Here is a 22340-nt window from a genome sequence, read left to right as displayed (position 1 = left end):
TGGGCTTCCAACGTAGTGATTCTGGTGGAGACTTTTCTGTAGAGTCTGTCTGATATAGAAAAAGTAATTTAATAAACTCTATGATCAGATACCTCTGCAATTTATTTCATCTTTTTTTTTTTTTTTTAATTTCAATGCCCAGGATATCATTGCTAGAATAAAATGCATTATTTCCTCTTCACTCTGATTCATTAAACCATGTTCACTGTTCTCTACAAAGTTGTTTTGGAACGCCTCACTAACTGTCAGGTTTAGGAAAAGGTCAGTTGCTTTTGTTCAATAAAAACACATACCCTTTAATAATATTATTTCTTAAAAATACACATTGGTGTGTTTCCTTTCAGTTTCTCACTTATCTGAATTTTTCTCCTTTGCTGAAGGCTGTTCATGTGTACCTTGACAACAACTTGAACTAATTATGTTTCTTCCTTGTACTCTAAATTGCATTTCCAGTGGCTCACTTTGCCATGATTATGATATTGAGAGAGATGGCTTTACTTGGTAGGAAAAGAAAAAATACTGAGACATACTTGGGTTTTAGTGTGGGATATGTTCTGAGTATTTTTGGAAATAGAGAAAGTGTCACATACTGGGTTGTAGCTAACGCAGATTAGAGATGAAAGTGTCTGTTATCCAAGGCAGGTAAGGATATTCTCTTAAAAAACAAAAATAAATCCTAGGTATTCTTCCTCTGATGATTTTTTGGGGAAAAAAATCCTATCAATTCAGGAACAGCTGAAATCAATGAAAGTTCCCTTGACTACAAGACACAATTAGTGGTGTTCTTAACTCTTCCACTCAATAAAACATATGTGATGAGAAGCTGGGGCATATGTTAGAGATTCCTCTTGTATCCTGGCATCCAGCCCAGTGATTAGTACACCAGAATCCAACAAATGATTACTCAGGGAGTAAATCAGGACTGAGTTTCTGGGGTCTGAACTCCCTCTTTTCTGTACCATCTTGTATAATATCCTCCACTCATCCCTCAGGCGATGTGGGAAGCCATGAATAGAAAATGGGAGTCTCCATCAGCCACTAAGTGAGACCTTAAACTTTTCTCTGAGTGACAAAGAAGCATGTATTGTGCTGGACCACAGAAATTTGGCTATTCATCTTCTCTAGCACTAAGCACAAACTTACTAATGCAGGGTATTTATTAGAATTACAGGTAAAGCAGAAGGAAGGGTGGCATTGGTGCTCACTTCCCTTGCCATATTCATCTCTTTCCATTTTGACCAGATTGGCAACATTGAAAGACGTGAGTCTGTGGTCTTCCTGACTCATGCCTCAACAGGGTAGACCTTGTTCTCACATCCAGCGTCCTGGGAGGATGAATGTAGGAGCTGTTCTGACAAGTCAAATGCCACGCTGAACACAATACACAACGTAAAAATGGTCTCAGTCCATTTCTGAGGCTTAGACTATGCAAAGTTTCCATCTTTCTCTCTTGTCTATTACAGAAGAACCACCTTTTGACCAATTTCTTTTCTACCCAAAGATGCTAAACAAAGACCAGGGTTGTGAGAAGGGAAGTATATTATTGCCCCTGGCATATGGGTTCTTAGGACCCAGGAACAGGAAAGTGGGTAGATGACTTTGATTTGTTTGATAAATGGCTTTAACTTAACTAGGGTAGAAATTTAAACACTTGGAACCTTCTGGGTGGAAACAATTTCAAAACCATGTTACTGTTTTTTTAATCATTAATTTTACAAGTTATAAGAAAGGAAATAAAATCTACAGGGAGGGAAACAAAAATTTCTTGACATTCAACCACATACCAATAGTCACTTTTTTTTCCATTTATGCATTTATATACATAAAATCAGGTAATTTCCCACAGACTCTTACCTGCTGTTTCATTTACAGAAGTTGTTTTTCTGGATGTTTCCTCCTTTTGTTATCTTCTTTCTTCTTTTCTCTAATACTGACTGATACGCACTCTAGGATTTGATTCTTACACTCGTATACTAAAAAGTGTAATGTGTGTACATGTTTCTTAAGAATAGAATTATTATATATACATTTTTAAGTATCCTGCTTTCCTTTTAAGAAATATCTATAGAAAATCCCTACATCTGCCCAGGCATACATCTAATACATCATTTTAGTGTTTGCATCCATTATACCCAAAAATCTAATGAATCTAAGCATTTAAAAGATATACATAGGCTATATGACTTATCCATGATTTATCCGTTCATTTTTGTCCATTTTCCAATTCATCATTTGCTTTTTTACCTATTTAAAATAGTATTATTATTGTTATTAAATTTATATTAGTAAGTAGTAGGCTTTATTCTGGTAGACAAAAATATTTTTCCATAATCTATAATTTATTGATTGGTTGTTATAACATCTTTCTCATACAAATGTTTCAACTTTTTATAATTAAAAATTGCCATCTTTTAAAATAGCTGTTGACTGTCTGTTTTATCCATTGGCTATGGATAAGATCTCCCAAATTTTATGTTTGTACATAGCAATCTATATTTTCTTCTAGAATTCTAATTCCTTATATATTTTTTCTAAATTGTTTCCTAATTTTGTAGATTGTTTTTGTCTCTTAAAGTCTAAGACCACAAATAGGCAATATTTAGATAAAAATGCTTATAAGTAAACTGTTAGGTTAACTGTCAAAGAGTTGATGAAAGGCAATGAAACCTTAAACTACTTAAAAACACAAGAACCTAAGAATACAGACAGAGATGTCCACTAAAACTATTATGAAGAATGTTTTGGAAGTTCATTTGATTTTGCTAAGATAAAGAAAAGAACATACTTTTTTTTAAACTGTAAAAAAAGGCAGATATTGGCAATGATGATGGCAAATCTGAATATCCATAATATACTCTTAAATAATAAAAAAAACTGCTAAAAGTAATTGCAATAAAGTGAACTTCATTCGGTAACCCTTCGCTGCATATAAATTAAACATTAAAAAAAGTTAATAGGCTTCCTATTGTATTTTCTAGGAATGGACATGACATAAATCATAATCGTGACAAACGCATAATAAGTTTTAACATAAAGTTAATGCAATATATGGTAATCTAGTAATCATTGTGTTTAAAATATTTTATTCTTTAATATTCATTTAAAAGCTTATTGTGATTGTATATTACTTATAATTATTATCATTGTCATTGTGTAAGTAAATGACTCTTCAGAATGAATAATTTTTCCTCTTCCTTGCTTCTCATGGCATGAAATTGACAGCTATGCTGTTCATACTATCGTGGAAAGTCTATCTTAACCCTTAATCCTTACAATTCTTAAGAATTTTTTTTTTAATTTTAGACTAGATTGAGGTCATATTTATGCTTCTTGCAGAAATAATCATTATTTCCTTTTCCTTGATCTTCTTTGGAATGATGTGAAACTTATCGTTGGTTAATTTATTTACCCCTATTGGCCTAGGGATTTCTGAAAATGGTAGAGAATAAAGAATAGAACCTGAAAAATGAGTTTCTAGAGCAAACTTGAGTCCATATCCCACAGACTCCTGTAGGTTCCGGGAAGCATCCAGAGAAGAATGCATTTATAGCAATGCATATGCCCTTTCCAACTTGGTTTATTGGAATGGTGGTGCATCCTGTCAGTGGAAAGAGTCATCAGACTTACAATAAAACTTGCTGAACTCTGCTGACTTCATGCCATGAGCCTCCCTTGCTTCCTGCCCCATCTTCTCCTCTGCTGCCCACCTGTATCTCACATGGCTTTGCCAGGTTACCGCTCTCCTTGACCTGGCATGGTTGGAATCGATTGCCTTCACTCTTCCTCTGATTTGAGGTCTTGTCCTGTTCATGAAACCTTCTTACATTTCTGTGCTGCCCCCACACACCAGATGCATCCTGACTCTGACCCCCTCAGGACGCAGCTCCAGAAAACCTGCCAGAGGCAAGTGGGAGAATTCAGTTCTGGCAAGAGCCCTGGTGTTGAGAGTAATTTTCTTTCCAAGGCCGTGGCCTATTTAGTCAAGGCCTATTAAATGCAGTGCAATTTATTATTCTCTAAAAGTGAGACTTTTAGCCCTTCTGTGGCATTCCATTATGGTAAAGATTACTTTTAAAGTCATCTAGGTCACTGTGTCCTCAAATACAGCAATTCTCTATTTTCTCAAATAGCTTTTCTATAATGCATACGTTTTATAAGATTGAAAGTGAATAAGAAACTTTTAAAGGATACATAGCAAAAGGAAAAGAGTCATTTTGATTTGCTTATATTAGCAAGTGTTTCTTATTTTATGGAGAAATAAACAGAAATGCTAAATGGAAATTAAATCGGGTTTTTTTAATGTTTTATGTCAAAGTTTTCTGTTGTGAGCTCTTGCAATATAATTAGTGTTCTAAAACATTTGCTAAATGAGATTTTTGGAGAAATATGGCTATTACAGTTATTGAAAAATATGTTCCCTTTTAATTTGGGGATGTTAGTCATATTGGTTATTATTATCTTATTGTGTTTATTTTTTATCAAATTGTTTTTATTTTTATTAGAAAAGAAATCAAGTACAGAAATAAGTGTCTCAAAAAAAAAAAAAAAAGAGAATCCTGTGCTGTTCAACTTTATACACACGAGTTGTTTCTATAGAGAGAGAACTTAGGACCTAGCCCCGTTGTGTTTCTGGCTCTGCCCTTAATGCAGTGTGATGATGTAATTCCGCTTGCCCTTTAGCACTCATTTATACTGAAGGTTAGTCTGGGAATTCATCTCAAATGAAACTGTCACTCGATCCATTTGGCAGAAGAAATAGTAAATGTGTAGGTTCATAGTCCCTCTCTTCTAAATGGATTATTACTATAATGATATTCAGTGTACTTCTCCTGATATCTATTATTTCTTAGTGAATTTCATCCTACAGCAAAAATAATATATCTTCCCTTCCTTGACTCTCCATATTCTCCTACTCCGTCAGCAAAACAAATAAATTCTGTTTTCAAACAAGAACAAGACATCAATCTAATTCACTCTTTGACCTTCAAGTTCCCCTCGGCTATCCAGGATTTGCTGTATCTAAGCAACCTCATCTCTACTTTTTCATCACTGGTGGAGTGGCTCTGGAATATTGGGTAAAAATCAGAGCACAGAGAGATGTCCCCAGAAAAGAAAAGAATCAGTGACAGACTGTGAATGTGCCAATTTACCAATTATCTTTTACACGTGAAACACCTGAGATTCTTTTCATCTCTAGGCTTTTAACACTGAACAGATGACATCTGATAGGTCAGTTCTGGGCCGGCCTGATGCACAGAATGATGCACATGGAGGCTGCTCTTAGCTATCCTTGTATTAGTTATCTGTACATATAAAATGAGAAAATATGTATTTCTTCCATGTTATATAACTTCAGCATGTGTATTATTTGACAACAAATGCTTCCATTGTACAACCTATTTTAAATCAGAGGCTAAATATATTTTTGTGACATCTCATCCCATGCCACTGATTTACTAGAATATGCTGAAAGCATTTGCACATGCCCTCTACCCATACATACGCATAGAAACCCACAGATTTTCTTATTTTAGCAAATAGGTCTGTGATGCTTTCCCCCAGTTAAATACCAGCAGATGTCATGCATATTGTAACAGTGGCAGATTTCCTATTTTAGCACCTCATTTGGCCTACTTTGTGCAACTAAGAGTAGCTCTATATTTCTGAAAAATAAACAAAAGAAGGGAATATTTCCACAAGTTCCCTTTTCATTAAGGAGCTTTATATTACCACTGGATTTGTGCTTTTGATGTCATTTAGCCTTTCTATTAGCAGCAAGAACAGCAAAAAGGATAATTCTCTTTCTATTACACTGCTCCTATGAGGCACAAGTGAAATAAAATATATGCTAGGCTGTAAAACTCTTCAGAAATGTGAAGTACTATTCACATTTCTAGGGTTTATAGTTACTACCCAACCCTCTGTCCTCTGTATAATTCTGTATAAGTTAGTACCCTACAGGATGTACTTTTAATTATTAGATATACCTTAATATCAGTTGATTTTATCTTACATTTCTTTCCTTGACAAAGGAAATCCTGTCTCACTCTGGTATCACTTAGAAAATGAATCAATCAAAAAAAAAACATGCATCGATCCATCAGTTGTAGATAGATCCATAGTATATCTGTCTATCTGTGTATCAGAACTAGAGGAGGAGAGAAAAGAAAAAGGGAATGAGAGAATAAAAGAGACTTTTATTGCGAGACAATATTTTGAGTGCTAAGGATATAGATATTGTGATCATGTGCCTTCAGGGAACTTACATTTTAATACAAGAGACAGAAAATGGAAATTTAAATGAAGAAGATAAATGCAGACACTGATACCTACCATGGAGAACATGACAAATAATAAGATGAATGCAAGCGAACGAAGGAGTGCTCATAGGCAGAGAGGTCAGGGAAAGCTCCTCTCAGGAAGGGGCTTTGAGACCTGATATGTCAGGGAGGAGGCTAAAGAGAGAGCAAATGCAAAATCCCTGGGGATGAAAATGTTTAACAGATTTTAATGAGAAAGATCAAAACTTGTGGAAAGCTTCTGTTTAACTTCCGGCTTCTAGGGCTTCATGGTCTTTGTGCTGCCCTTCCCGGTACATTGATGGATGACTGAGTACATTACTTCTCATGGTTTGCTGCTCTACTTGGGTTAATTACATCTGCCAGGGTCCAGTGAAAGAAACAGAGCCCATGGCGTTCAGTTAAAGAGAAGGGATTTGGGGTAGGGAGCTGGTGAGACATGGCTTGAAAGTGGGCCAGGAGAGGGGGAAGCAACTCAGGAAGCCTCTGGTCTGAGTCCTTCTCCCTCCATGCTCATCCATGAGTTCACAGCCATCTGCGGAACGTCCCTCTAGGCCCATGCCCAGGGAGACCCAGAAACGAGCAAGACCTCGTACCTGTGTTCAAGGATCTCAGCATCTAGTGCAAGAATAGTATATGTCCAAGTGATCAGAAAGAGGCAGTGCCTGTTCTGTGAATATTCAGAGGAAGAAAAGATTGACTCCAGCTAGAGGTTCATGAAGAGCTTTAAGAAGGTGGTGTCCTTCGTCCAGATCCTCAAACGTTCTTGATATTAAGAGGTCACAGCAGGGACAAGGAGGTGGAGTTAGGGAGTGAGGTGGTTTACGGTGAGTGGTAAACATTTTGTTGTTGTTTGGGTAGAGCAGTGTGTGAGTGGAAGCAGTGACAAATATATACGGAGAGGTAGTGAGTTGGAGCCAACTGTTGGAAACCCTTTGCACACCAAGCTTCAGAATACAGACTTCAAGCATTACTCCTTGGGTTGGCAGACTGTGGCCCACGGGGCCAAGTCTGGACTGACGCTTGTTTCTGTTAGACCCATGAGGAAAGGGTGGGTTCTACAGATGGGCATTTGCAATCTGTTTGAGGATACAGAACATGAACGTTGAACCCCAGTTAAGTGAAATTTTATCTTCTCTGAGAAAAGAATTTGTTCTCCTCTTGAACGGATCTGCATCACCAAAAAAAGTACTCTTATTATTATATGTCAAGTTTTCAGCAATAATAATTCTCGGGGAAAAAATGGAAACAAAGCCAGAGATGCTTGAGTGTGTGGAAGGGTGGGTAGAAACACGGAGGGAGGCACAGGTGGACAGGCAAGTGAGGGCCCGGGACAGTGGGTCATCCACTGGTTGGGGGCATCACAGGGCTCAAGATTCCTCCTCAAGGCACACTGTCCCGAGGTTTTTGATGGGTTTCTCAACAATGATGTGAAAATTAAACAGAACCAGTCACAGATAAAATATTGATAAAAGTGATTCTACTTTTCACTTTCTTTCAATAAGCAGTTTTGAATCAATTGATTAGAACAACTAATCTCAGATATTTTCTAAGTAAATAAAGCTGATCATTAGCTTCCCTTTCACTTAAATGACTGGTTTATTAGTTTCCTTGTTCTTTATTAGATCAGTGTGGAATGGTTCAGATTTTTTTTCCATTTTTTAAAAATATTTTATTTATTTATTTATGAGAGACAGAAAGAGAGGCAGAGACGCAGGCAGAGGAAGAAGCAGGCTCCATGCACCGGGAGCCTGATGTGGGACTCAATCCCGGGTCTCCAGGATCAGGCCCAGGGCTGAAGGAGGTGCTAAACTGCTGAGCCACCCAGGCTGCCCTTTTTTTTCCATTTAAAACTCCACTTTTCCCCCATTTTGAATTACCGGCCTACTTGTTGCTGTGCTTGCTTGTTTACTAGCTTATAACTAGCTTATAAGTTGAAAAGTATCGTGTACAATTCTGTTAAGTTGTGGGTCCGTAGATGTCTTTCGATACTCTTCTCCCAATTTGAATACTTCCAATTGGTATTTTGGGATACAAACTTAGCAATGGGATTCTGAAATTAGGCTTATTATCATTACATTTTGATATTTGGAAACATTTCACCACCAGAGTATAATCATATTTTCAAGAAAAAGAATAAACAGAATTCCTACGGGAGTCCTACATAAGAATGTGAGCTGAAATGCAGTGTGAAATGTTGTTTTCAGGAAGGTTGTAAAGGAAATACCAAGTGCTCACCACAGAACGTGAGGCGTTGCCCAAGGTCAAAATTTGGGAGAGATTGTCAGAAAGGGTTAGAAGGACATAAGTGATCTGCATAAATCTATGTTGTGCGCAAAAATGTCCTGAGTTGTATTTCCAAATGCAGATGACCTGAATGATTACCAGCATCCTCACATATGATGTCTGTATTTACTTTCCAGACTCAGGCCCAACAGTTGAGACTTTTTTTTTTTTTTTAAACAAGCAATCCTCGTGCAGGGGTGATGTTACACACACTTCGAAAAATGTCTACCTAGTTGGAAATGAGCACATTCTATGTGCAAGACCGCCTTGCTGCCAAAGTGGGACCAGGAAAGAAAAAAATACTATTATATTGAACTTCTGAAGAAAAATGGAAAGGTTTGGCAGATGGTCCCAGAGACCCTGTAGCAAATATCATGAATGCCATTTGAAGAGGAAGCCATAAGAAGCATCTACGGTGCCCTGCAGGTATCAGCGTCCAGTTTTCTACGCTCCCCTGTTGAGGTTGCAGTAACCTTCATGGCTAGGACAAACTAGAAGTTTCCAAACAAGCCTGGGTCACACTTTTTTTAAACATTAAAACCAAGCATTTCAGTTTGCGCTTCCACAAAAACAACTCTATTCTTCCAGGGTCCTTCCCTATTCTGGGGATTTAAATGTTGCCTACAGTTTCATTTGGGGAAGTTCATACTCAGTGTTCCAGAAGCTGGCTATTGGAATGGGGCAAAAGTGCATGGGAACCATTCCATACCTGCTATCATACGTGCTCTGGCAAGTGTTTATTCTGTTAATTGAGGCAGACCCAATTCCATCAAGACATAACAAGATGGTTATATCTATCGAACGATGAGTCTTTCTCTTTCTCACCTCATATTTTCAGGAAATTCACGTGGTGCAAACTTTATAAAGCGCTAGAACCTTATTATACTAATCAATATCTGAAAATTAATATTAAAAATGCTGAATTAATTCTATTTTCTCTCTTCAGTGTTTCCAGCTATGAATTATGAATTTTTTTGAGATTTTATTATTTATTTATTTATTCATGAGAGACACAGAAAGGGACAGAGAGAGAGAAGCAGGCTCACTGCAGAGAACCCAATGTGGGACTCGATCCCAGGACCCTGGGGTCACACCTTGAGCCGAAGGCAGACGCTCAACTGCTGAGCCACCCATGCGTCCCTGTGAATTATGAATTTAAAATTAATTTTGCTCTAGGAAATCCACCTCTCGGTAAAATGTATCACCATTCTTTTTTCCTAACATCATCTCTTTCTTAGGATTCTCCTAATACCAGCTCCATCATCCTGTAATTTTTCTACTTTCAGAATTTACCCAATAGCCAAAAACCTGTTATTCTCATTGAGTGAACAGTATTTGAGTATCTACACTGTGTAAGACATCAAGTAAGGGTTAGGACTAAAGACGCAGAAATCGAAGAAATTAATATTATTAATTTACCAATAACTATTAGTACTTACTTAGAACTTGCTAGGAGCATCATAATGGGGCTTGTACAAGCACCCCTCAGTTAATTACAAACCACCTACTGAAAACACTGGTACTCCTTTACTTTATGGGCCAGCAAAAGGTGAAGCCTGCAGAAGAGAGCTGACCCCAGGGGTGGGACTCGGTCTGGCTGGTCCTGGTTAACATGGGATTCGTCTCCCACCCTCTGGGCCTCCTTCACCTGTGTCACATCTTCCAGAGCACAAATGGGTCCACAGGGGTCAGGAAGTGACAATGCAAATAGAACTACCTGGTATTGACACAGACAATGGGGGAAATGAGCATGGGCAATAAATAACAAAAATACCCTAGAAAGAATCAGAATAAGAATAAGCCATTAGAATTTTGTAAGGCAGCTACATTTGCAGATTGAAGATGTTCAGATCCTGAAACACAGTGAAGGTCAAGAGACTAACACTTGGAACACCCCTGGTGTACTATGTTTATTTCTTTTTTTTTTTAATTTTTATTTATTTATTATAGTCACAGAGAGAGAAAGAGAGAGAGGCAGAGACACAGGCAGAGGGAGAAGCAGGCTCCATGCACCGGGAGCCCGATGTGGGATTCGATCCCGGGTCTCCAGGATCGCGCCCTGGGCCAAAGGCAGGTGCCAAACCGCTGGGCCACCCAGGGATCCCTACTATGTTTATTTCAAGATGAAAGCAAATTTCTATCAGAGAGTTAAACAAATGAAGGAAGGAAGGAACTATTACCTAGGATAAGGGCCAAGTCATGTTCCTTGCTCATTGGGGAGCCAGCTTCTCCCACTGCCCCTCCCCCTGCTCCTACAGCCTCTCTCTCTCTCTCTCTCTCTCTCTCATAAACTAATAAAATCTTTAAAAAATAGTAATAGTAATTTTCAGTTCTCAAATTTTATTAACAAGGGCAGCAATCTCATGTGTATGTGTGTGTGTCCAGGACTGGAAAGTAGAAGTGTCACAAATTAGAGAGATCAGATGCAATTAGATGGTATTGTCTTGTTTGGAATTTTATCATCTTTATTTCTACAAAGTTCATTACTAGTTTTCTATAAACCCAGATTGTTTGGGTATAATTGCTTATTGTAAGTCACCATATGTGTTCTCAATGCCTACTTCCCACACACGAACAATCCTGAACTTCAAAGGTCTTGTATGAGAGGGAGCCATCACTGTAGTCATGGACAAATTAAGATTTTTTTAAATAATGTAATAGAAATGTAGGATTATTAGGTTTTTGAAACAGATTAAACTTTCTGAAGAAGTCCATTTAAGGCAGAGAAGAAGGGTGAAAGCAGAGTGTTTAGAACTAGTTTTACTTCTGTTAAAAAAAATTAAAATTCCAGCCACAGTTTGATGAATATTAAGTTCTTACTATTCAACTTTCTTGATAGATTGAAGCATTAAATTTAAAATGTTGCTACCATAGGGATCCCTGGGTGGCGCAGCGGTTTGGTGCCTGCCTTTGGCCCAGGGCGCAATCCTGGAGACCCGGGATCGAATCCCACGTCGGGCTCCCAGTGTATGGAGCCTGCTTCTCCCTCTGCCTATGTCTCTGCCTCTCTCTCTCTCTCTGTGACTATCATAAATAAATAAATAAATAAATAAATAAATAAATAAATAAATAGAAAGAAATAAAATGTTGCTACCATAATACTTGAAAATAAATAGACATCGGCATTTATATAACTTTCAGATGGTGAAAGACTAAGCAGAAATCAAAAGGGAAAAGAGAGAGAGATATTCAGGAACATAAAAATGCCATGCTTCTAGATGTCAAAAACCAAGAACATTAAAAGGCAAACAACATACAAAAAAAAAAAATTGTAAGACTACGAACAAAGTGCTGATTTCTGTTCTATGTGCATATGTCATGGAAATGAAATTTTAAAATACCGAAATTAAAAAAGAAGTTAGGCAAAGTAAACGAACAGAAGAATCCGAGATAAATATATCACATAAATTATGCTAGGAACCAAAGAAATGCAAAATTAAACCCCACATTTATTTAGCAATCCTCTAGGCATCTCTCACCCTCAGTACTGACAAATATGTGCTGTTATAAACACTCATACACTGCTGAGGAAGAAATAAAACATCAGAGTCTTTCTGGAAAGCCATCTGGCTGTTTGTACAGAGAACTTCCTTGATCCAGAAATTCCACATCCAAGAATCCAACCCATGAATGCAATTAGAGACACAGAGCGGTAATGAACACAACATAAGCAACTCAAGTGTACAGCTACAGAACCTAATTCATAATGCTAGTGCAGGTTGCATATTATTGCAAATTGTGTTTTTGAAGCATATTCACTGGCTCAGAACAAGGATTATGAAGTAATGAGAGGTAAAATAGTCAATAAAATGTATACATGCAGCCCTAAAATATCCCGTGTGTAAGAAGATAGATGACAGATACATAGGAGACAAACACTGATAGAAAACATGTCAACATGTTGGCAATGGTTCTCGCTGGGTTGCAGGGCTTAAAATATTTTTTCTTTGTATTTGTCCTTACCAGATATTCTATGATGATTTTCCTCATCACAAGGAATTTTTTTTTTGTATTTACTTATAGTTTTCCATTTCCAATCATATGAAAATTAAACTATAATGTTTTAAGGCACTTTGATGACTCTCCCCCCAAAATCCCTACATTATCTATCAATCTATCATCCTTCTGTCTATAGATTATTGTTTGTTAAAAAAAGATTATTGTTTGTTTATTTGTTTTAACTGCCCTTTCCAGCCTCCATCAGATACACATATATCCTCTTGCAGCTCAGGGTGTGATCCGAGAGACCGGGGATCGAGTCCCATGTCGGGCTCCCTGTGTGGAGCCTGCTTCTCCCTCTGCCTGTGTCTCTGCTCCTCTCTCTCTGTGTGTCTCTCATGAATAAATAAATAAAATCTTCAAAAAAATTAAAAAATAATAATAATTCTAAATGAAACTGTATACATGTACTTTGAGTCGTGATGACTGTGAGCTTCTCCATAGGAGCTTATTAATAAATTAGAGAGTTATCACAAAATTTCTGTAATCAAAGGGTAGGGAATGTGTTTATAAATTGGATGTAAGACTAATGTGTCTGAGTGTATAGAAAAGAACTTCACCAAAGCTTCTATTTAATTAAGTGAAATTCAGCTTATTTTAAGTGAATATTCAAATTCTCTGATACACTATTTTAAAATTACGGTTAAGTATAAACATTAGTTAATTTGCTTTACAGGTTTTGCATCTAAATATTGGTTTAAGATTAAATGGTAATGATAGACCCCCTTGATTCCCTCAAACATCTGATCAGTTATGCAATTTTAAATAAAACCTTCAAAATTCATGTCAGCATCATGTTTTGAAGAAAATAGGCAAGATATGGTCAAATTAGCTTCCATCTTGACATGAAAAAAATTCCATCTGTCTCTATCCCTCTGCTTATAACTTGGAGTCAATTTTAATGCCATTATTACACAATTAAATATAAATTAATTTTAATAATACTATATCCATTGCTAAGCATGGCACTTACTGTTTTATTTTTATATAAATAATAATAAGATCCCTTCACGAATCTTCATACCAATTAATGGAATATAGATACTGCTCACCTCACTGTGAAAATTATGATTCAAGATCTGAGAGATTAACTTCTTGAAAGCTGACATTGGGACTCATATATCAAGTTTGGAATGTTTTCCTATAGGATGCAGAAGCTCACCACTCAATCTATTGGAATGTTTATGAGACTGTTTATTGCACCAAAAGGCCGTCTCCATGATGCACTTTGATCCCACATCTGTGTATTTTGAGCCACTCTCATAGCCGCCCCATTTATCTGGGTACACTAACTTTATGAGCATAAATAAGATCTTGGTGTACTAAAAAGATGCTCATAAAACATCAGTATGTGTATTTGATGTCTTACAGGAACCCAGGGAGCAAGTCTAGGTGTGTGAGGCTCAAGAATACTCTAATAATATAGAACAGAGAAGTCCTTTATTCAGCACTTGTGAAGTGCCTGTGCGACACATATGTCCCCTTGTTATCCACACAGACTTTCTGGGCTCTCAGGAAAGCAACAGGCAATGAAACTCAGACATACAGTTAACATGAGTGTTTGCTAAATTTTAATAAGGAAGAGTGTGATATCCTCTATATAGAAATACGTAAGGGAAATTATCACCTCTACCTTGGGTCAAAGTATGTGTTCAGGTAGAGGAAATAGCCAAGTGTACATGAAAAGAGAAAGTGATAAATGGGACTATATTAAAATTAGGAACTTTTCTTTAACACGAAAGCATTGATAGAGTGTAAATGTAAGTCATAGAGTGGGATATCATGTTTACAAAGGCTTACACTGTGGTATATAAAAAGCTCTTATGAGCCAGGGAGAAAACGATAGAAAAATGCACAAAAGATATGAACCAACACCTCACAAATGTCCCACATCATAAAACAGTTCAAATCACTCTGAGGTGACAATACCTACCTACCAGAATGGCTAACCTTTAAAACAACTGGGATTACCAACTGTCAGGCAAGCTGGGAGCCTGGAGTCTCACTCATGATAGACTGTAAGCTGATACGACCAGCTTAGAAAGCCATGAGACAGGGACCTAGCTCATCGGAACACATGCGTGTCCAGCAGTTGTATTCTTACATTTAATCCAGATGCATTTGTGTGTCAGAAGACATGTAGAAGGGCACAACACTTCCTCACAACATGCGCTGGAAACAACGCAAACACCATCTCCGGTGTGAAGAGGAAAGAAAGTTGGAGATGTCTGTCTCAGTACATCTGTTAAACTGAATGTGCGGAGTCGACACTGCATGTTATGTCACTCTCGCAGGCAGGCATACCATGTAAGACATAATAATAAAAAAGTCAGCAGTCAAATCATGTTGTATAATTCTACTTGTATACAGTTTAAAACAAGTAAAATTACATCTATGATATTAGAAGGTAAATCATTTTTAGGATGAAAGTGGCAGTAGCGATTGATAGAAAATATAGAGAATACAGGGCTTCTGATAAAATGATCATATTCTATTTAATTTTTTAAAAATATTTATTTATGTATTTGTGTATTTATTTATTTATTTATTTATTTATTTATTTATTTATTGCACAAAGAGAGGAGAGGCATAGGCAGAGGGAGAAGCAGGCTCCCCACAGAGAGCCTGATGTGGTACTTGATACCTGAACTGGGATCACTCCCTGAGCCAAAGGCAGACACTCAACTGCAGAACCACCCAGGCATCCCCAATATTCTATTTCTTAATGTCAGTGGTATTTAGAATTAAATATAACTGTGATAGTTCATCAGGCTATGAGTTTGTGATTTATCAAAGTCTGTCATAGATAGTACTTCCATGCAAAGTTTATTCTTAAAAGGCCGGTTGTATACGGCAACAAATAATCCTTGTAGACAACATCTCTGAGCGTACATTTCATTATTTTTGTAAAATAGCTCAAACTACATTTCTTAAGTCTAAGCAAGAAGCAAATTTAAAAGGCAAAGATTCAAAGAAATGTTTTTGAAAACAAGGTATATATTAGTAAAGAAGGTCAAATATGCAATTGCAAGGATGTTCAAATGCACAATACAGCACTCCATCACAGCATATACATAAATATGTATCTCAATTTTTTTTTCAGAGACACACTAGAATAAAAAAGAGCCTGACATTGAAGCAGTCATGAAGTCTGCTCTTGAAAACGATACAACAAAGCATTTGCATTAGCTCTGCAAGGTGTTTTTGCTTGTTTCCTTTAATGAGTGACGTAAAGTTCCAGCAATCAGGAGAAGCTGGTGTTCTTCCTGGATCGTGACTGAGTATTTTCTCTGTGTTCTTTGTTCTTCCATTCTAGGGATGATTATTATCAAAACTGAAAAGAACCAGACACTACATGTGTTGTGATATATAAACTTCCAAGCTGTATGGGAATCTCCCACTTGTGTGTCCTCTGTGACCCCATAGAAAGTCTAAAGTAATCTATTTGGCCCCTGCCACCAACCTTAATATTGCCTTTTATTTTTTTGTAATGTTCACAGAGAATAGGACATTTCAAAATATCTTACACTTTTTTTCAAGCAATCTGGTATTTCTGCCACTTGAACAAAGCAAAACGAGTCAAAGAAAAAGTAGAAATGGTGGTTTGGCGTCTTAAGGGAGCATGTTAAGTGTGCATGCGTTTGTATGAGAGCATGTGTGAACATATCTGTCATTCCTTTCTAGATCATTAATATATAGAAACAAACAACAATTTGATTAACAATTTTCAAAAGCTTCTGGGACAATGCTGCATATACAGTAAAATACAAGAATAACACCGTCCACCAAATTTTCTTTCATATCCTCTAAACCTTATCTCTTCACTAAAGGAAGTGTGTAATAGATATAAAGTACAAATTTGGTGTTAGACATTTTTTAAAGGATATTGGAAAAGGGAAGTATTCAAGTGTAAACAACACATACAAATTAATAGCAGTAATTTAAAACTAAATAATAAATTCAATAGTTAGGTATTATATAGTTTGGTAACATTTTAAATCAATTGTCAGTGCTTAAATATATTTATAGTTGATGGTGAAGTTTTTGCTATTTTAACATAATTATCTGCTTTCTTAATACAATAAGATTATTTAATTAAAATATAGACCATGTAACTGAACAATGATGAATCTAGTATTCTATAAATAGAAGGGTAAAACATTTGAAGGTCCAAATTAAGAATTTTAATAATTAAAAGATAATATACAAGTCTGAGTCTTACCCAGAGACACATGTGGTACTTTGAGCTCAGTTTACCTTTTGTTTCTTTTTGTTGTTGTTGTTTTGTTTTTTGTTTTGTTTTGTTTTTTAAAGATTATATTTATTTATTCATGAGAGACACACAGAGAGAGGCAGAGATGCAGGCAGAGGGAGAAGCAAGCTCCATGCACCGGGAACCCGACGTGGGACTCGATCCCGGGTCTCCAGGATCACACCCTGGGCTGCAGGCGGCGCTAAACCGCTGAGCCACCAGGGCTGCCCTCAGTTTACCTTTTGAATATTATTTCTTACTTACCCTTTCTTGGGTTTTCCAGTATAACAGAGCAAGTCTTCCTACAGACCACCCTTGGAGACTTTTATAATGTCTCCATTTAATTTAAAATACTCTGATTGTTTCAGTGTGGTATTATGTGTTCTCTTACTCATTTGAAGCTATTACTCAAATGCCGAGTTGAAGAATATTTACAATTTTTAAGGAATATTTAGGATTTAAAGAGTACTTTTGTTACCGGTATCTCCACTGAGGCTGAAAGCCTTACTAATCAGGCTATTAAATGTCAAATGTAGGCTTTTATTTTCAAAACTCACTACCCCATTGACTTGTATGATAAATGGTGAAATGAAAACTGTTTAAGATGTAAGGATTGGCTAAAATTTATGTGAAGGCATTCTATCCATGCAGGAAACACATTTGGAAACCAAATGAATTATGTGTGCCTTTAACTTTGGGGTGAAATAGGCTGAATCTTACAGTCCTGCAGACTATGATGCTTCTTGGTTTGATGCTGGTTAAAATGGTAAACATACCCTACCTTTGAAATCTCAGTATTTCCCTTGAATGTATTTTTCTTTTTATGCAAGGTAGTAATCTGAACACCTAAAAGAACAAAGAGCTGGGGCTTCCACAAATCTAAAGAACAGGTTCCTTAATCATTTGTGATTGTTTGCTAATTTTTATGCATATAAATAGATACAGATATATTTACACATAGACATCCAATGTCTGGGACAGAAACTCATGGAAGGAATAACGAACCCTCACCTACCCCAACCCTCTAATTGCCTCCTGTTATTTTCTCAAAAGAATTCAACAGTTGAACATGAAAACATTCTCTTAGATCTATTGATAAGACAAGACACCTTTCCCGTGCAGCTACTGAATATGAAGCGTGCGTCCCTGATACAACAAGCTTGAGTTTCATAATCACAGAATCATACAGCATTGCTACTGGAGACAGACCTTTTTGTTATTGTTTAATAGTTTCTATGATTATCCTCATGACATGAATCTCATTACATGGACTGAATTCATTTTCAGGGTGAATCACCATTAGGAAATATGTCAGGAAATTTAACTCTGCTGATTCACACAGCAGTGAAACGAGAGCCTGCTCCTCTGTGCACTTTCAGCGTGTGCCCATTGGCGTGAACAGAATTCAGGACACGTGATTTTCTCAAAGACAAATAAGACTGAGAGAAAGCAGATGTGTTTTGGGGGCAGGGTGTTTGGGGGCCTTTTCTATATGACCTCCTGGAACTCAAGTTGATGAAGCAAATATGTTGTTGTAAACTGTTCGCACTAGGCTGTGGGTTATAAGATATGTGTGCCTATCAGCCAGTGGAGATTTTGGTGGAGACTAATTCCAGTAATTAAACCATCATAGAGGAACCTCTTCATCCTTTCCTTAAGGACACCCAAGCATATTTAAGCCATGGGTGAATTTCTACTTTAGCATAATTTATCTGAAATCCAACAGTAAAATTAGAAACTAAGAGAAATAAGGGGGAAGAGATATAAGGAGCAATAGTTACTATTTTTTGAAGAGCATGCTTCTTCAAAGGAAATGCATCTCCTAGGTGTGTGCCTTTTCACAAGACCCGGGGAGGATGTTTTGGCAGTAGCTACTGCTGGATTGTCCCTTAGAGTCCACTTTAGAGTAGTGATCTCTTACCAGCCTGTGTAACTCAGTTTCATACAAATTGACAAAAATGTACTAAATGAATGCATATTGTTAGCCAAACCTTGTAAATGATGACATGTGTTTGTTTTGTTTTGTTTTTTTTCCATAAAATTCTTCCTTACTCTAAGGAGTTTCGTCCCTCTGGGATTTTCTTGCTTATTTGTATGCTCTTCCAATGCCTGACTGCATCTAATTTAGAGATTTTTGGCAAGAGAAAAGTTCAAAAAATGATTCATGTTATCATGGTGTTTCTAATGAATGCATATATAATTTTCCTGCTCTGGTTTAAATGTTACTTATCTTTATGAAAAATTATATTAAACATTTTAACAGTATAATTCTGACCAGAACACAACATCCTTTAATGTTATGTGTTGCTAGAATGAAAATTCTCAAGATTCAAAGAGCCCCATCTACTTTGGGAGATAATCTTAGAAATTGTATCTGAGAATTCATTTAAACCTAGATTTTCTGAAAAACTCATTAATGGTAATATAAGAAAAATAGTTTTTCTGAGGCACTTGCGTGGCTCACTTGGTTGAGCATTTGGCTCTTGATTTCAGCTCGGGTCATGATCTCAGGATCCTGAGATCGAGTCGCACATGGGGCTCCTCACTCACCGGGGAGTCTGCTGGAGATTGTCTCTCCCCTTTTCCTTTTCCCCTCTCCCTGCTCATTCTTTCTCTTACTCTCTCTCTCTCTCGAAGGATTACATAAATCTTTAGAGAAAAAGAAAAATAGTTTTTCTTAAGATAAGTTGCTAGTCTTTATAGCACAAAAGTCAGTCCTAACAAGTTATTTAAGACAGCTATGCCTCTCCCAAATTTCCAGAAACTTATTGAAGCCTTCACCAATAGGGTTTATTTTATTCTCAGTAGTATAATTTATGTATTTATAATATTAAAAGCAGTTCAGATAGTGAAAGTTTCACATAGTGAAAGAGGACTGAATGGCTTTAAATAAATACCTTTCATCCCACCTACCTTCACTTCTCAAGCCACTCTCCTGAGATATTGACATTTTGCTATTTCCAGTTTTAATTCTGATTTTAAACAGCACATAATTCTAAATAGCACTCTTGCTTATTTTTATTTCCTCAGTTCTCACCATACATTTATTAATAACCATCTATGAAAGATGAGCAACTTTATTAGTACCTCTCTCTCGGTTTTGTTTATCATGTTATATTTAGTTTTCTCTATTGTTCACATATTTTTAAATAATATGACTAAAACCACATGGCTCATTCCAACAACTTTAGATTGTACAGGAAGAGGATTTTTAAGCTACGTGACTCATTACCAAAACTAAAACTGGGTACATGTTGGTCACTTAGCAGCTCCACAGACATAGCAGACTGAGGGTGTTCAGCAGAGATACTCTCAAGTGATCTGTTCACATTTAACACTCTCCCAGAGAGCTCAGATTCAATTTTTGTTAATTTTAGGTATGTCATTTCAAACAGCAGGAGCCTAGGATCCCTTAGTATATTTCCCTTAACATGGGGAGGATGATGGGATTGCCAGAAAATGAAATGCCTTCACAAGGTCTGAGAAGAACTGTACTTTTGGAAAAGCTAGCACAGATTTACTAGTTGAACCAGAACTGAAGTAGCTTAGCTGTGTGGTGTCTAGCTGATACAGTCAGATTCCCCTGAAAAATGTCTAGGATGAGCTATCAGCCCGTAACTCCTGCATTCAAACATACGTACTTTGAAGAGCTTTGGATTTTCAGTTCCAGAGAAATAAAGGATTACAGAGGAAGTAAAATGGAAATTGAGAAGATGTGTGTGTGTCTGTGTGAGTGAGAGAGAGAGAGAGAGGTGTGGGGGAGTATAGAACAAAACAGAGAAAAAGGGACAGAAATGGAGCGAGGGGAAGAATTTAAGAAGAGTGTTGTGTTTAATGTGTCGTATTGTGTGTAAAGAACAACAACAACAAAGCAGTAGTCATCTGGATTTAATGGAGGTATTTTAATATTGATTTGACATCTTCATGGTTTTGAATCCACATTTGAACAAGTGAATAGAGTATCCAAAAGTTATTCCTATCAGGAGCTCTTTGTTTTTAGGAAGATAATGACAATATTCAGTCTACTTAGAGCCCATTGGATGGGCAGAGGCCTAAGATGTATGTGAGCTCCATATTATTGGTCAATGATCATCTTTAATTATTGCAAGTTCAGTAGCAATATATTTTGGTACTGTACCAATGCTTAATATCACTTAAGGTAACTTAATCGAAATTAAGTATTATACATCACAGGTTAGTATCATTGCATATTTTTAGCATGCCACCACTATACATTTCTGCTGAGATTAGAAATGACTGATTTTATTTGAAAGTACATGATATGTTTCAAGGTTCTATCATTTGAGAAGAAATAAAATAAGGTAACATTGCAGTGATTCCTTAGAATATGAAGTCAGATATTGAAATAGACATTATTGGGCAGCCCGGGTGGCTCAGCGGTTTAGTGCCGACTTCAGCCAGGGCTTGATCCTGAAGACCCAGGATGGAGTCCCACGTTGGACTTCCCTGCGTGGAGCCTGCTTCTCCCTCTGCCTGTGTCTCTGCTTCTCTCTCTCTCTCTCCGTGTTTCTCATGAATAAATAAATAAAATCTTTAAAAAAAATGAAATAGACATTATTTCCCTTTAGAATTACTATTATATTTGGACTGAGAATTGTAGAGGCTTAAAGCAATTATTTCTCAATCTCTGTTCTAAGGGAATGTAAGAGTTCAAGAGATTGATAGATGATTCTAGAAAATGTACAAATATACCCCATTCTTGTACAGTCATTATGCAAATTGGCACATAAGCCTCTGAAAAGACCTGTAGTCGAGTAGATTAGCTTTTTGAAAATTTATTTAAGACTATGTATCCTAAGATTATCTGTACAGAGTGTACATCAGTTTTTTCAACAAACCTATTATAAATATAGTTTCTTTTCTTTAAGATTTTATTTATTTATTCATGAGAGACAGAGAGAGAGAGAGAGAGAGAGAGAGGCAGAGACACAGGCAGAGGGAGAAGCAGGCTCCATGCAGGGAGCCCGATGTGGGACTTGATCCCGGATCCCCAGGATCAGGCCCTGGGCCGAAGGCAGATGCCCAACCACTAAGCCACCCAGGCGTCCCTAAATAATAGTTTCTAATTTAGTACAAGGGTCAACAAATTACATCCTATAATTACATCACCATTTGTTTTTATAAATAAAGTTTTATTGCAATGTAGTCATGCCCACTTGTTGCTTTTGTGTTGCAATGGCAGAATAGATAAGCTGACTCAGATACTTTATGTCCAGCAAAGCATAAACATATTTATTATCTGGTTCTTAACAGAAAAGTGTTTCCCAAACCTGATAGCAGAACAGAATACCTCTGGACATTGTATTTGGAAACATTGACTTAGACAAACGCATTACAATTTTAAATGCATATTCTTACACATGATTATAAGTTAAATGTACATATATGTGTGATATATAATTAATTTTATCTGTATGAAATTCGCATCGATAGGGCATTGATTTCTATTCAATTAAGGCATCAAGTTTTAAAATTTAATATAA

General features: G+C 36.7%; 1 protein-coding gene across 2 annotated transcripts in view; it reads left to right on the top strand.

Annotated features, from left to right (window-relative positions):
• The window catches only part of PCDH15 (protocadherin related 15), an 869139-nt gene that overhangs the window by 462307 nt on the left and 384492 nt on the right, over positions 1–22340 (top strand). The window lies entirely within an intron of this gene.

This window comes from Canis aureus, chromosome 27 (assembly GCF_053574225.1).
Source record: "Canis aureus isolate CA01 chromosome 27, VMU_Caureus_v.1.0, whole genome shotgun sequence".
NCBI classification, from domain to species: Eukaryota; Metazoa; Chordata; class Mammalia; order Carnivora; family Canidae; genus Canis; species Canis aureus.
This window is presented reverse-complemented; position numbering and strand designations above follow the sequence as displayed.